This window comes from Amblyomma maculatum, chromosome 11 (genome assembly GCF_055883805.1).
Source record: "Amblyomma maculatum isolate TAMU_Amacu chromosome 11, ASM5588380v1, whole genome shotgun sequence".
In the NCBI taxonomy this organism is placed as follows: domain Eukaryota; kingdom Metazoa; phylum Arthropoda; class Arachnida; order Ixodida; family Ixodidae; genus Amblyomma; species Amblyomma maculatum.
In genome coordinates, this window is record NC_139354.1 from 117,046,000 (window position 1) to 117,062,516 (window position 16,517).

A 16,517-nucleotide genomic window follows, 5' to 3' on the forward strand; every position below is an offset into this window, starting at 1 on the left:
GGTTTGTTGGGTTTAACATCCAAAAAGCGACTCAGGCTATGAGAGACGCCGTAGTGGAGGGCTCCGGAAATTTCGACCACTTGGGGTTCTTAACGTGCACTGACATCGCACAGCGCACGGGCGCCTTGCTTTTCGCCTCCATCGAAAAGCGGCCGCCGAGGCCGGCATTAGATCCCGCGTCCTTGGGAACAGTAGTCGAGCGCCGTAACCACTGCGCCACCCCAGCGGGGTTCAATTAAAACGGTCGGAATCAGACGCATTCTCTGTACACTCTCTTTTACATAGACGCATAACCCGGCGTTGCGCACTTTTCTATCCGTCTGGCCGCGACAATCAGTTTGAATTCGGGAATTAACGGGGTCGTATATTCGGCGACACCCGTTTCGGTAAAGACAAGAACGTCAGCAGCCCTGAACAGAGAGTCTCTGCCTATGTCGTGCGCATGGCTTGTGATGGATCGAACGTTGTGTCACCACTGTAAGGCAATGGTTACCCAGAACACTCTTGCAGTGGTCATAGGCAGTGTCTAGTGGGTGGCACGCCAACCTCTCAAACGCGGCACTCGGCGCATTGTCCTGATTGGCGGTGCCCTCCGCTACGGCCACCTCTTTCTCTGTTTTTTCACTCTCCCCTTCCTTATTTTCCCAGCTCCGACGACTCACTCGCACGAATGCGGGAAGGTCCATCCTGTACAGACTACACATATGTGTGAACAACTTCCAGAGAAGGACGCGAAAACACAGTTACCTACACACGTTAGGAACAGCTCTATTCATTAAACCCTTGCCCAAGAATATACACCCCGCGCGCCACGAAGGCCGACGCATGGCTAGGGCTCGCGCCCTACATGCCAAGTACGGCCGACACGTCAATGGAGCATACGTGGACACGGCGGAATATAGGCATACCCAGAGACAAGCGTTCGCTGTGAATATGAACGGTTTCCCGTTGGCGGCCGCATCAATCGCAACCACCTCCTCCGAGACGGCGGAGTTAGCGGCCATAGCCTTAGCTATTGCAAACGCGTCCGCCGATATTATAATCAGTGATTCTAAAACAGCCATTTGCAATTTCGTGAGGGGCCGCATCACGTCTACCTCTCTTCGCATCCTCCAAAGCACCCCTGCTCCGATTAGGCAAATTGAGCTAATCTGGGTCCCGGCCCACTCGTCTAATCCGGGGAAAAAGGCGGCTCACGCGCAAGCCCGAGGTTTCGTCGACCGGCCAGTGAGCGCGCCCTCCGACCCGAATTTCACGAGGGACGGGTTAATTTCTTTTCATGACATTACCCATAACTTCAGGCTGGAAAGGCGCACGTATCTGCCACCCCCCCCCCCCCACACACACAAATCTTTAAAAAAGGCGCAGGAAGGCGCACCTGCTAAATCCGGCGGTGCTTGCCCTGATGTACCCAGGCCAGTAGAACTCAAACTGCAGTAAATGCGGCGAAAGAGCGACATACGATCACATTCTCTAGGACTGCGCAAATGATTCACCTGCGGTGAAATTAGTACAGCTCCCTTCTCTCGAGCAGTGGGAAGCCGTGCTGGTCAGCTCGGACCCGAAGATTCAACTACGTGCCATCGAGCGGGCTAATGAGGTCGCCGCCAGCCATGGACTAGCGGAAATCTAGTACGTCTCTCCTTAGACCTGCTTGAGCGACGAAATAAATGTTTTGCAATGCAATCCATACCTACGGCTTGGTTAAGGTGTACGCGTAGAATTACGGCCATTTTTTATTCTACACCAGCTACATCAGTGCAGCAAAAAGTCATTGTAGGCATAGGAGATTCCCTACACTGGTGTAGCAGGTGTAGGTTAAACTGACCCTATAGTGACAGATACTGCGCCTTTTCTTTCCTGTAAACCAATTATATGTAGCACTGCAACCAACACCGATAAGAGGCAAACGATGGGGGCCACCGCCGACTCCTCTGCTAAGAGGGTAACTCAGAGGTGCCCCGCCGCTGCGATTGCTGCACTGCACCTGCGCAGTGACGTCATTGCTCTTCCGATTTGTCGGAGCGAGTGTACTTATGCTGCATCGCACCGGTGCTGGAGCCGTCAGCCGTGGAAGAGACAGAGAGAAAAAAAAAACTATTCGTCCGCGATTTATGTTGTTTTTGCCTTGGGCTGCATTCAGCTGCTCCAGGTGGCCGGCAGTCCAAGTCTGTCAGTGACCTCTTGCGGTCTTGCCGAGGCCCGAGACTGGACGTCTGGATCCCGGCTGGCGAGAACAGCTTCTCAGTTTTCCAGCGAGGGAAATGGTACTATATCTACCGGAGGCGGATCCTCCACGCAGTCCCAGATTATATGGTCTAAGGTGGCAGGCTCGCCGCACAGCTGGAAGTACGGATTTACTAAGTCGGGAAAGATTTTTTCAGAAAGTTGAGCCGATCAGTGACTGAGCGCCTTAAGCAAGCAAATCTTTGTAATTCGGCGTATCCAGAAGTTGCAGCATGGTAAAGGACAATAGATTGGAGGAAGCTAGACAAGAGAAAAGCCGACAGTGCAGCGGAGACACCGACACAACGAGAAGAGCGCTTCCGCAATTCTACTGGGAATGTTCATTCGTCCAACAGCGCGAAGCTAACCAGTACCGCCGAAGCCCGTCTGGATGGCCTTGCCAAACGTACCTACCGCTTAAATCAGGGCTACCCAGTACCTTACAAAGGAAGAGCTATGACGGTGCCCCAAACTCAGAGCTAGATACGGACTTCACAGAAAGCGAAGTACGCTTCGCAATTCACGAACTCAACAGTAACTCTGCAGCTGGCCCCGATGCTATCACAAATGGGCTCTCCGAAACTTAGAGGACGACTCGGTCACGTTCCTAACGCAACAAATCAATGAAGCCTGGAAAACTAGCCAACTACCTGCAGAGTGGAAACATACCAATACGGTTCTCATCCCAAAACCGGGCAAGCCACTCGGCCTACCCAGCTAAGGCCGATCTCGCTGACGTCCTGCCTAGGAAAGCTAGCCGAACACGTGATCCTGAATACCCTATCGGAATACGTAGAAGAAAAGGAGGACTTCCCTTACAGTATGATCGGCCACAGGCCAGGTATCTCAACGCAAGACGCTATGCTACGAATCAAGAGAAGTCTGTTGGATCGCCTCACACGAAACACCAAGGCGCTACTGGGACTCGACGTGGAGCAAGCTTTTGACAACATCCAACATCAAGCCATTCTCAAAGCCATATCTGATCACAATCTCGGAACACGCTTCTACCACTACGTCAAGGCGTTTCTGGAGGATCGAACGGCTACTCTCCGGATAGGCGAGCACATCACGAAGTGCTTTAATCTGCGCGATAAGAGAACTCCACAAGGCTCAGTACTTTCACCATTCTTATTTAACTTGGCGTTGACAAAGCTTTCTCGCGCACTGGGTGTATTTGCTGATGTGGAGTACATTATATACGCAGACGATGTTACCATCTGGAGCACCGGTGGCAGCGATGCCGAATTAGAAGCGCGCATGCAAGAAGCCATCACGGTTACCGAGGCCCATCTTGCCCCAATGGGACTTCGCTGCTCTTCTAGAAAATCCGAGCTACTCATCTATCACCCCCCAAGAACAGGGCGCCCGTCCAACGACTGGCGCCGGCAATACACACCATACATAGAGTTACACGACAGGGATGGAAATCGCATACCTACGGTCGACAAAATACGAATTCTCGCATTAATAGTCCAAAGCAACGGGTCCAACTGGGCGGTGCTCGACAGCATCACGATCAAGATTGCAAACGCAATCCGGATGTTTCGGCGCATCATGAATAGGCACAAGGGACTGAGCGAGGACAACGCTATTCAAATGGTCCATGCTTTTGTACTCTGTCACATCACATACGTGGCTGCAATGCTCAACTGGAAAAAGGAACATCAGAGAAGGCTTGAGGTACACATACGCCGAGCTTTCAAGACAGCGTTGGGGCTCCCCGATAATGCCTCCACTGAACTACTCTTACAGCTAGGAGTGCACAATACCCTTGCCGAAATCATCGAGGCACAGCACACTGCACAGATATCACGCCTATCAAGCACGAAAGCGGGCAGAGAGATTCTCATCAAGCTCGGCCTGAACACAATAGCAGAAAGGGACAACGTCCTGCAGTTACCTTAAGTTGTGCGAGAAGCAATCAAAGTGTCCCCCTTCCCAAGAAACGTACACCCGATCCACAATCATGGAAGAAGTCTCGCCCGCGCCAAAGCCTTCGCTGCGGACGCGGCACAGTTTCCCGACCAGACAGCTTTCGTGGATGCAGCGTACATACCGGGAAAGCATGCCTACTCGGTAGCAGTAGTCGACGGACAAGGGCGTACGCTCAACTCAATCACACTTTACACCAAGAAGCCAGAGGTAACTGAACAAGCAGCGATAACACTCTAAACGACTCGAATTTCACAACTGTATACAGCGACTCTAGAGCAGCCACTCGAGCTTTCGCCAAGGGTGGGATAGACGATATGACGCTACGGATCTTAGGCGGAAGTAACCTCACCGATCACTTCATTGTATGGTTCCCGGCACACATGGGCAGCTTAGGGGGCGGCCTGCGGAATCTTAACGAGATCGCACACAAGGCGGCGCGAGGGCTCATCGACCGCGTCCCTCCGGTTTCCCCCGCTACTCCACATATCGAGTAAATAGATCAATTATTCGCGTACAACGAGCTCAATATGCATTTTTATCTGCGCAGACGAGCATTTCCCTTCGCGGATAAGAAATTAACCCGCAGCCGGTCAGTCACGTTACGCTTGCTCCAAACGAACTCATACCCCAACCCCTGGCGCATGAAGCACATCGACCCCGACTACGGCGGATGTGTGTGAACGGTGCAGTGACCGTGTAGACTTAAACCATATGCTGTGTGGTTGTGCATCGAGCGGCGCCTACGCCAAGAACAAGGCACATTCGGAAAAGGGTTTAAAAAAGCTTCACTACATGATCAGCTTCGGGCTGTCCAGGAGGCCCGCGCGGCGGCGGTGAGCTTCGGGCTCTCTGTGCTACGTGGGAGCTGCCCTCTACACCTGGCGCATAGCCAAGTGTCCTTCAGTACCCCTACTGTGGGAAATAAAGTTTTACCAAGCCAAACCAACCACAGCAAATTCTAGTGGGCATTTGAATCGTGCCGTGAGGGAAGGGGAGCTGAGGTGCAAGAGGAAATATTGATGCCAGTATGAGGAAGGCAAGAAAGAGGAGCAGAAGTCGACGAAGTTCCCGATTCGCGCTTGGACCATACGTCCCTGGACTTCGCCAACACCGGGCTGCCTGTGTTACAGGCTCTGCGGCCTTCACACGCCTTTTTGCCAACATGACATCTGGTAGAGGTGCAGGGTGAATCTTTATGTACAGGGCGCCCCTTTCAAGCAGCCTTTTAGTGACTTCAGCCAAGGACGCACTCCCAGGGCAGAAACGCCTGTTCACCAGGGCAGCCGGCGACTACGTGGCCTATCTCCCGAATTCAGTCCTCTTCCTGATCTATGGTCTACAATCACACATACTATCACTATAAACACACAAGAGATAGCTGCTAATATCCTGCTTCACCAGCGAGACCCCCCTCGATTTCATGGTCTTCCCCATGAAGACGCGGAGGACTGGCTAGACCAGTTTGACCGGGTGGCCACCTTTAATGCCTGGGACGCGAACACGAAGATGCGCCGCGTCTACGTTGGCCTGGAGGACTCGGCGAGGACCTGGTATGTCAATCATGAATCTCGCCTGCAAACATGGGACACGTTCAAAGCAGAATTTTCACAGGCATTAATAGTACATTTCGTAAAGAAAAGGCCGAGCATCACCTTCAAAATCGCATCCAGCATCCGAACGAAAGTGTGATGGTGTACGTGGAGGAGATGAAGCTCTTGTTCAACCGCGCAGATCCAAATATGTCGGAAGAGCGGAAAGTGCGATTAGTGATGAGAGGTGTGAAAGAACAGCGCATCGCCGGTCTCGTTCGCATTTCGCCAGTGACCGTAGATGCTTTTGACACGGAAGCTACTTCCATCGAGTGAGCGCTTGACATGCGGGCACGGCAGCACGAGCGCACGACTGTTGTTTGGTTTTTCCTTATGTTCTCCATCCATTCACCCGGTGCTCGGCTTTCCTGTTGTACCATTTTATGAAGTAGTGTCCTTAACTGCACTTCATTTTGTTTCTCTTCGTGACTTATAACAGCAGATCTTTCAATTGCTTTCAATTTCAAGGCTTCTTTAAAGAGCTCCCACTGCTGCCAAACCTTTATGTTTTTTCGTGGATCTATTTTTGCTATTTCTTCTCTCACTCCTCGACTGTACAATCCATCCTCAACTAGTTTGTTGTTTAACTTCCACATTTCCCACAAAACACCATTCCCACGCTTAACAATGCCTACGCAGAAGTACACGCAGGAGTAACAATGCGGTGTCGTTTTCAGACCATTGGCACTACTTCATACCTGTTGCATTGTGGTACGATATCGACGGAGGCATAGATGCGATCTAAACCTAGAACTAATTGAAAAACAACGTTACCAGGGAGCGCTGGTGTCACCCGTGAATAATTATGAGGTATTATTAACGATGCGCCCTTAACGGTGCGCACACTCCCAGACACCGTTACAGTGAGTGGGGGTAGCTGTTCCGGTCGCAAAGGAGATTCTCTCGACCTGCGTGCCAAGCTCAGCCGGAATTCAACCACCTTGTAGTGACAGAAGGGAGTGGCCGTTTGGTGCCCAGCTGTCGCCGGTTCAAGCCAGAGTAAGGTTCGGAGTCAGAAGTAACAAACAAAACACAATTTATGCACAGCAAGAGACGATACAAAGGAATACACAAGAACACTTGAAATACACAGATGAGAGGTTCACAGAATACAAACGCTAAGCATGCAACTACAGAGGTATTCAATATTCAAGGTCTCTAGGGGCATTCTCACGCTCGTAGAGACCGGATTTATGCATCTTGTACATTAGTTTCCCGCGGGCTTGTATGTGAAACTATACCTGTTTCGTTTTCTGATCATTGCATCGTATAGGCCCGGCTCGGTGGCAATGACCATTCAAAGGTTAGGCCGCAGTGGGAACTTTGGAAGTTGAACTCATATCTGGTAAATGACCGAGAATTGATCATTCGTGTGCGCTCATTGCTACAATCATGTTTTTCCGGAAGTGTACCATTGTTCGCCGCTTGGGAAATGTTCAAGCAGGAAGTACGTGGATAGCAGTTGGCCCCGCCGGGGTGGCGCAGTGGTAAGACGCCCGACTACTGCGCCGGAGTTCCCGGGTTCGAACCCGACCACGGCGGCTGCATTTCGATGGAGGCGAAACGAATAGGCGTCCGTGTGCTGTGCGATGTCAGCGCACGTTAAAGATCCCCAGGTGGTCGAAATTACTCCGTAGCCCTCCACTACGGCTCCTCTTTCTCTCTTTCCACCTTCACTCCCATCTTCCTCCCTTCCCTTACGGCGCGGTTGCGGTGTCCACAGAGCAAGTGTGACAGATACTGCGCCTTTCCCTTCCTGTGAACCAACCATCAACCAACCATAGCAGTTGAACTTAGCTCAATTTATTCTTTCTACAGGAAACATCAGGAGCAGGCACCTAACACAATCTTGTAACCTGTATGAACTACAATGTGAATCCCCTGGCTCATATGCGGACGAAATTGCTAGTGTTAAAAGTGAATTACAAAGGCATGATGCCGAACGATACAGGGTGCCTTAAATTCGATCTCGTGTCAAGCGTGCTTTGCATTGCGAACGCCCGCAGCGGCAAGCTTTGCTTGATGAACGTCATCATGCGACTGCAAAGCTGATTCCTGGTTTAATGCGTAATGGCACATTTGTGACGAGTACCAAGGAAGCGAATTTGTGGATTATTACTCGATGTTGTTTAGTGCCACTCCTTCTGTGAGAAATTTTGAAATTATCTCCCGTTTCACATCCCTGGTGACCCCTTTATCAGAAGATGATTACTCTGTAATTAGTAGCTCTTTCACGCAGGAGGAGGTAGAAATGGCAATTGATCAGTTACCTCTCTCTAAAACGCCTGGTCCTGATGGCATTTCCCCTCAATTTTACAAAGCTTTTAGAACTGTTCTTGCTCCTATCCTGCTTGATGTCTTCGTGATGAGTTTTGATCTAGAAGCCCTTCCCGAGACTTTTACAAAATGCTACACACTCCTAATTCCAAAGAGCATGGATGAAGAAAAATTACGCTCAGTCGAAGGCTATAGACCAATCACATTGGCAAATGTGGATTACAAGATTTTCGCCAAAATCTTATCAAGTCGCCTACAGTTCGCAATGTCAAGCCTCAATGGCCCTCACCAGACGTGCGGATTGAGGGGCCGAGCCATACAAAGTAATGTACTACATATTGCGCGCACAATCCTCGAATCGTGCTCCTGCTCTCATGATCAGATTGCTTCACTTCAGGTCGACCTCGCAAAAGCATTTGATCGAGTTCGTCATTCATTCCTGTTTTCTCTTCTGGAGCGAGCGAATGTTGGTTCTGTAGTACTGAAGAGGGTGCAACTTTGCTATAAGAATTGTTCGACTTGCCTGATTGTAAATGGCCACCTATCAAGCCCCGTACCAATCAACTCTGCTGTGAAGCAAGGCTGTCCGATGTTTCCACTGCCTTTTGCTCTTTACTTAGAACCACTTTGTCAGAGTGTTTTACATAGCAGTAGTATCCATGGCTCCCTCTCCTTGGAAATGAGGTTAAAGTGCTTGCATATGCGGATGATCTTGCGTTTTTGTGCACTGACAAACCAAGCATAGAAAACGTTATATCCAGCATAGTATAACTTGGCATTGTTTCTAGTGCTCAGATGAATCACTGCAAGAGTTCCGGCCTTTGGTTTGGTTCGTGGGGCTCAACACCGCCCCTGTATGCAGGAGCTGAATGGTCATGTGTGCCCCTAAATATCTGGGCGTTCCACTGCATGCATTTAAGTCAAGTGCAAATTACTGGAAAGAGCGAGTTCCAGTCGTCCAGCGTTATGCTAATACATTTGTCCCCTATCGGCTCTCAATCTTCGGTAGGGCTCAGGCCTGCAATATCTTTTTGGCGACAAGACTTTATTACGTGCTTCAGGTCCTCCACTGTTCTAGACATTACTTCCAGCATTTTCACCCAATATTTGCGACTTTTATTTGGTCATCAAATTTTGAACCGATACGACGTGATAACCTATTCAGACCTGTTTATGCAGGGTGGCTCGGCTTAGTGCATCTGTATGTAAGGCAGTTAGTTGCCCGTTTCTTCTTTTTTTTTTTTGTGATTGTTCACATCCGATTATTAGAGCATTTCTACAAGTTAATTTCATGAATCTGCTTCTCGACTTAATGGTTTCTTCAGATTTTACGGATCGCCCACAGTTACTAGGATTTATGCAGGAAGTTTATGCTTCGGTGAGGTTTTTGACAGTACGATTCTCGAATGAGTACTTATATTCTGTTTCGCGCAAGATACGATACAAGGATTTGGTAGCAATGCTTTTTCCGCCACCACTGTATCGTAATTTATACTTTGGTCGTAAGTGTCATGATGTGTTAAAGAGGGTGGGTAAAATGCAGATTTATCCATGCACAAAAACATTTTTCTTTAAATTACATACCAAAGCTCTACCTGTTACCACATGGCTCCATAGGAAAAATATTTTTCTATCTTCTGTAAACTGCCGTCTCTGTGATGTGCCTGAAATAACCGAGCACTGATTCATTGATTGCAAAGACACAATTCTCTTTTGGGACGTGCTGCAAAGAACACTAAAGAAAGGCGTTGTTCTAAATTCGTATTGTTTGCGGTATCTTGCTATCACACAATCTAATTACGAACCATATGACATGTTTTTCCCTATTGGACTTCATAGCTTGTGGAAGACACGCATGCTGGATCCCAGCGCTGGACCTGTTGTTACACCTAGACTCTATTTTAGCAGATTGATGCTGCAACTGAAAAACATTTATGATAAAAATTACTTTCAATCTGATTGGTTTCCGCTGGTGACACGGTGTTTATCTTTGCCTGCCTTTTAGTTGTGTTTTCTGTTGTGCAGCTAAACAACGACTGAGTGCTTTGTAAATAGCTTGTCTACATAACCGTTTCTGTACATAATCACGTGTAATAAATACCATGTCAGAAAAAAAGAACCCGGGGCGTGGCGCAGCGGTACGGTGCTCGGCTGGGGATGGAAGGAATGGAGGTTCGATTCCCGGATGAAGGCGAACTTTTTTTTAATGAGGAGTCGCACACCTCTTAACCGTTACTAGGCAACGCTGGCAGAGCTTGGCGAGGGGGCTGCGCAGCTGACCATAGCTGTGACGCCATGGCACACGGCATAAGGCATACGCGAAGCTCGACTCCGACCCTCGTAATGAAGCTTTTCGATTCAAAACGTACGCTCACGAGGTGCCACATGACTCACACCAGTGAACAAACACTACATGGTGAATTTTTATCCGTTCGCCGCAGTTGGGGCAGCTGTCGTTGGACACAACGCTCCATAAAGTGAGGCGCTGACGCGTGGACAAAATTCCCCAGCGCCGCCGTCACTCAAAGTCCCTGAACTCGGGGGTCAGGCGGCTGACTGCCCAAGGTCTAGGTGCACCGCTGATTCTCCGGGCAGAGTCGCACGCTGGCGACCATCTCACTAATTACCGTCGGTGGAACAGCACCTATGCCACCTCGGGTAGGTCAGCGGTTAGGGTCGGCCTGAAACCTGCTGTGACGCGGTAGAACGGGTGTGGCCTTTCGGTCTGCGGGCCAGTATGTCGATCCGCGGTGAACTCTCGACGAGATCTGCTCATTCAGTATAGAGTAAGAACGAACTCCCCAGTTACCACTCACTGCCTAGCAGTGTCGTAACTAACTTAGCCGTGAGGACTCGAGCTGCTGCCGTGTTGATGCAAAACAGGCCGAGACATCCCCGGCTAGTCGGTGGGTGCAGGACGTTGCACGCAACGGGGGCCTTGTCACCATCCCACACGAGCGCGCTTATGAAGGACTCGATCAGTGGAGCAGAGAGCAGAGCTAGTTGGTACATATTGGCAAATATAGAAACCAGAGCAAAGACGCAGACTCGAGTGCGCATGCCTTCACTACCGCGAGCTTAGACCTAAGTGGCAGCGAACCGCATGTCGTCAGCGAGAGCTCGCGTTGTTCGTGAACAGCTTCATTCTATGCGCGGGTCGATCGTAGAGGGAATTGACTTCCACACACATAGGTACTTGTGTATACACAAACACGCACTGCAGTACATACATGGGAGAACAACGAAAGGTGCGATAATCTCCCTAACTAGCAACAATCACATATTAATAGTTCATCAATACCCACAGAGCATAAGCTCAAAAGGAGTTACAATGAAAAGCTTAATGACAGATCATTAAATCTTATATGGCAATACACTTCCTCATGATTCGAGGTACGTAACAAAGGTGCCAAAAGAGTTGACGCTCGGAACACTAATAATGCAGCCAAGCCGTTGTCGCAGGCGCACACAGTCCATGCCAGTGAACGAGACCTGCAAATGTAAGAAAAACATTCACATTTTTAAACACCTGCAGAAAATTGATTGGAGTCTTGTGGTTAATACCATAACGCTCGCACTATGTTTCCTGACGTGCACATTGCTTATATCGTAAATATCGTGCCTAGGGTACCACCAATGAACTCAATAAAATATAGGTTCTTGCTAAATTGCTGTGAAAATAAGGTTGCATACATTATTCAAAGATAATGGCTTTTTAGGCGAATACGTAACCCTCTATGTTGTTGTTAATTATGTCCAGGTTTAGTATTTTCGCCGAGAACTTCACAAGCCGTCCGAAGGAAGTTGTCTTATGCAGGGAGTGCTTTAAACATCAATTGGCACTCCTGGGAGAAAAATACGGCTCTAAAGCGGAGAACAGGGAAGGAAACTGATATGCTAACACTAAGAAGCACCGTAACGACTCTGTGCGTCAATCCCGGCTGCCTACATCTTGCACTGCTCATGCAGTAAATAATGGGTCAAGCGTCTTGATTCACTACACGCTGGTTAAATAAGCTTATACAAAAATGGGCTGTGGGTAAGGTCTGGTTAAACCTGCTAGAGAAGCGAGAGCGAGATACCCGTGGCTACGCTTAGGTTTCGCCTGAAAGTAAGACGCACGGCTTACGTCACGACCATGCCGCTCTTGCAAAGTTTAACGCATGAAGTTTCGCCGCGTTCAATGAGAACGGTCGGAATGAGACGCATGGCCTGTACACTCTCTTTTACATAGACGCATAACCCAGCGTTGCGCAGTTGTCTATCCGTCTGGCCGCGACAATCAGTTTAAATTCGGGAATTAGCGGGACCGTATCTTCGGCGACTCCTGTTTCGGTAAAGACAAGAACGTCAGCAGCGCTGAACAGAGAGTCTCTGCCTATGCCGTGCACATGGCTTGTGATGGATCGAACGTTGTGTCACCACTGTAAGGCAATGGTTACCCAGGACGCTCTTGCAGTTGTCATAGGCAGTGTCTAGTGGGTGGCACTCCAACCTCTCAAACGCGGCACTCGGCGCCCTGTCCTGATTGGCTGTGCCCTCCACTACGACCACCTCTTTCTCTGTTTTTTCACTCTCCCCTTCCTAATTTTTCTTACGATTTCTCCTATGGTTTTCTTACGGCTTGGTTAAGGTTATTACGACTTGGCGTTTCGATGGAGGCGAAATGAAGAGGCGTCCGTATGCTGTGCGACGTCAGCGCACGTTAAAGATCCCCAGGTGGTCGAAATTACTCCGTAGCCCTCAACTACGGCTCCTCTTTCTCTCTATCCACTTTCACTCCCACCTTCCTCCCTTCCCTTACGGCGCGGTTGAGGTGTCCACAGAAAACAAGTGAAACAGTTACCGCGCCTTGCCTTTCCTATAACAATCAGTTTTTAACAATCAGGTATTACGGCTTTGTTAAGGTGTCCGCGTAGAATAAGGGCCATTTTTTAATCTACACCAGCTACATCAGTGCAGCAAAAATTCATTGTAGGTATTGAAGATTTCCTGCACTGGTGTTAAACAAATGACCCTATAGTGACAGGTACTGCTCCTTTTCTTTCCTGTAAACCAATTATATGTAGGACTGCAACCAACACCGATAAGAGGCAAACGATGGGGGCAACCGCCGACTCCTCCGCTACGAGGGTCACTCAGAGGTGCCGCCGCCGCTTCGATTGCCGCGCTGCACCTGCGCAGTGACGTCATTGATGCTCCGATGTGTCGGAGCGAGTGTATTTATGTTGCATCGCGCCGGTATCGGAGCAGTCAGCCATGGAAGAGAGAGAGAAAAAAAATCTTTATTCTTCAGCGATTTAGGTTGTTTGTGCCTTGGGCTGCATTCAGCTGCTCCAGGTGGCCGGCAGTCCAAGTCTGTCAGCGACCTCTTGCGCTCTTGCCGAGGCCCGGGTCTAGACATCTGGGTCCCGGCTGGCGAGAACTGCTTCTCAGTTTTCTAGCGAGGGAGATGGTACTAGATCTACCGGAGGCGGATCCTCCGCGCATTCCCAGATTATATGGTCTAAGGTGGTAGGCTCGTCGCACAGTTGGCAGTACGGATTTACTAAGTCGGGAAAGATTTTTGCAGGAAGTGGAGCCGATCAGTGACTGAGCGCCTTAGGCAAGCAAATCTTCGTAATTCGGTGTATCCAGAAGTTGCAGCCTGGCAAAGAAAGCTAGACAAGAGAAAGCCAAGAGTGCAGAGGAGACACCGGAAAAACGAAAAGTGCGCTTCCGCAATTCTACTGGGAATGTTCATGCTCCAACCACAGCGAATTCTAGTGAGCATTTGAATCGCGCCGTGAGGGAAGGGGAGCTGAGAGTGCAAGAGGGCATATTGATGCCAGTATGAGGAAGACAAGGGAGAGAAGCAGAGGTTGACGAAGTTCCCGGCTCGCGCCCGGACCGTACGCCCCTGGACTTTGCCAACACCGGGCTCTCTGTGTTACAGGCTCTGCGGCCTTCACACGCCTTTTTGCCAACGTGACATCTGGTGGAGAAGTGCTGGATATCTTATGTACCGGACGCTCCTTTCAAGCAGCCTTTCAGTGACTGCAGCCAAGGACGCACTTCCAGGGTAGAAACGCCTGTTCACCAGTGCAGCCGGCGACTACGTATCCTATCTCCCGAATTCGGTCCTCTTCCTGATCTACGGTCTACAAGCACACATACTATCCCTATGAACACACAAGAGATAGCTGCTAATATCCTGCTTCACAAGCGAGACCCCCCTCGATTTCATGGTCTTCCCCATGAAGACGCCGAGGACTGGCTGGACCAGTTGGAACGGGTGGCCACCTTTAATCTGATCTACGGTCTACAAGCACACATACTATCACTATGAACACACAAGAGATAGCTGCTAATATCCTGCTTCACAAGCGAGACCCCCCTCGATTTCATGGCCTTCCCCATGAAGACGCCGAGGACTGGCTGGACCAGTTGGAATGGGTGGCCACCTTTAATTCCTGAGACGCGAACGCGAAGGTACGCCATGTCTACTTCACCCTGGAGGACTCGGTGAGGACCTGGTATGTCAATCATGAATCTCGCCTGCAAACATGGGACACGTTCAAAGCAGAATTTTCGCAGGCATTATTGGTGCATTTCGTAAAGAAAAGGCCGATCTTCTACTACAAAATCGCATCTAGCATCCGAACGAAAGTGTGATGGTGTACGCGGAGGAGATGAAGCTCTTCTTCCACCGCGCAGATCCAAATATGTCGGAAAAGCGGAAAGTGCGATTAATGATGAGAGGTGTGAAAGAACTGCTCTTCGCCGGCCTCATTCGCATTCAGCCAGTGACCGTAGATGCTTTTGACATGGAAGCTACTCCCATCGAGTGAGCGCTTGACATGCGGGCACGAGCGCTCGACTGTGTCAATGCTGTCCATATGTAATGAGAGATCCGCCGTGTCATCAGGAGACTCACTGTGCGAGACCATTCGAGCCATTGTGCGCGAACTGCTGGCGAAACTCATGCCTACGCCGGCGCAGCCGCAAGTTGCATTAGTCATCGATGTTGTTCACGAAGAGGTGCATCAAGCTTTGGGTGCCACGCCGCTTCTTGCAAGCCCTCCACAACCACCTACAATGAGTTACGCTCCTTTCGAGCCTTCTTTCTTTCTTCCTCGGCTTCCTTTCGAGCCCTCTCTCGTTCTTTTTCTGCTCTCTCTCGTTCCTTTTCTTCTCTCTCACTTTCTTCTTTTTCTCTCTCTCTTTCTTCTTTTTCTCTCTCTCTTTCTTCTTTTTCTCTCTGGCTAACCCATTTGCGCAGTTCGGCACCGGACAACCCCAGCTGGGTGCCAGCCTCAATCAACTCTTTCAGATTCATATCTGAAGCGCGAACCGTCTGGGTGTAACCTAGACTGCTTAGCGAACCTCGCCTAAACGCTTCCGCGCGGCACAACCTCTCGCTATCGCTCTGCTGCAACACAGTTTACGACCTCTTCGTAAACTCTTCTAACTCGTTCTCCGTCCTCTGAGCTTGAGTGCACCAAACGTCCTGTCGCGGACGCCAGAATAATTGTCACCCGTTAATAATTAGGGGGTATTATTAACGATGCGCCCTTAAGGTGCGCACACTCCCAGACACCCTTAGAGTGAGGGGGGGGTAGCTGTTCCGGTCGCAAAGGAGATGCCCTCGACTTGCGTGGCAATCTCAGCGGGGATTCAACTACCTTGTAGTGACAGAAGGGGGTGGTCGTTTGGTGCCCAGCGGTCGCCGGTTCAAACCAGAGTAAGGATCGGAGTCAGAAGTAACAAACAAAACACAATTTATGCACAGCAAGAGACGATACAAAGGAATACACAAGGTCACTTGAAATACAACAGACGAGAGGTTCACAGAATACGAATGCTAAGCATGCAACTACAGAATGATTCAATAACACAGGCTTTACAACAGATTAAACAGGAGAGAGTTACATAAACAAACACCAAATTGTTCACCGGGCACTGTTGCAGTCCGACGCCTCAAGAGTCACGATGTGGCCGACATACGAGACGAGCGCCGCTCCCTTGAAAGTCCGTGGGCTTGCCAGCAGCGGGTGATCCCCGGGAGTCCAGCCGAAGCACAGGCGAACACGTCGCAAAGCACTGACGAACTGACTGACTGGCTCATCAAGCGGCGCGGTCTCTTTAAATAGGGCGCGCCGCGTCTGTTTGTTAGCACGCGTCAAAGCTAGCGCGCACACACACTTAGCTTCGCTGGTTATAGCGCTCTCTCTTCCTCCCGTCGAGCCGCGCGTCGCCATTGGCCAGGTCCCATAGAACATGCTGGAAATTTCTGGCTGATTCCAGTCCGATCAACCACCGTCCTCCGCGGGCAATGGGAAAGAGGGTGACGGCAACGCGTACAAAGCTACGCGCTCTCCCGCGCGGGGAAGGGGGCTTTTCTCTCTATGGCTTCCACGCGACGCCGTGCGGGCCTCGCGCCGTACCGGCTTGATGAAAATGGGCGCCAATTTCGTGACACTGCCCCCCCCCCTTAAAGAATACTGT

At 50.1% G+C, this 16,517-nt stretch overlaps 1 protein-coding gene and 1 pseudogene across 1 annotated transcript in view; both read left to right on the forward strand.

The window, feature by feature from the left end:
• The window catches only part of LOC146174816 (uncharacterized), a 212,297-nt gene that overhangs the window by 114,397 nt on the left and 81,383 nt on the right, over positions 1-16,517 (forward strand). The window lies entirely within an intron of this gene.
• On the forward strand, positions 1,913-10,035 carry LOC146174817 (uncharacterized; annotated as a pseudogene).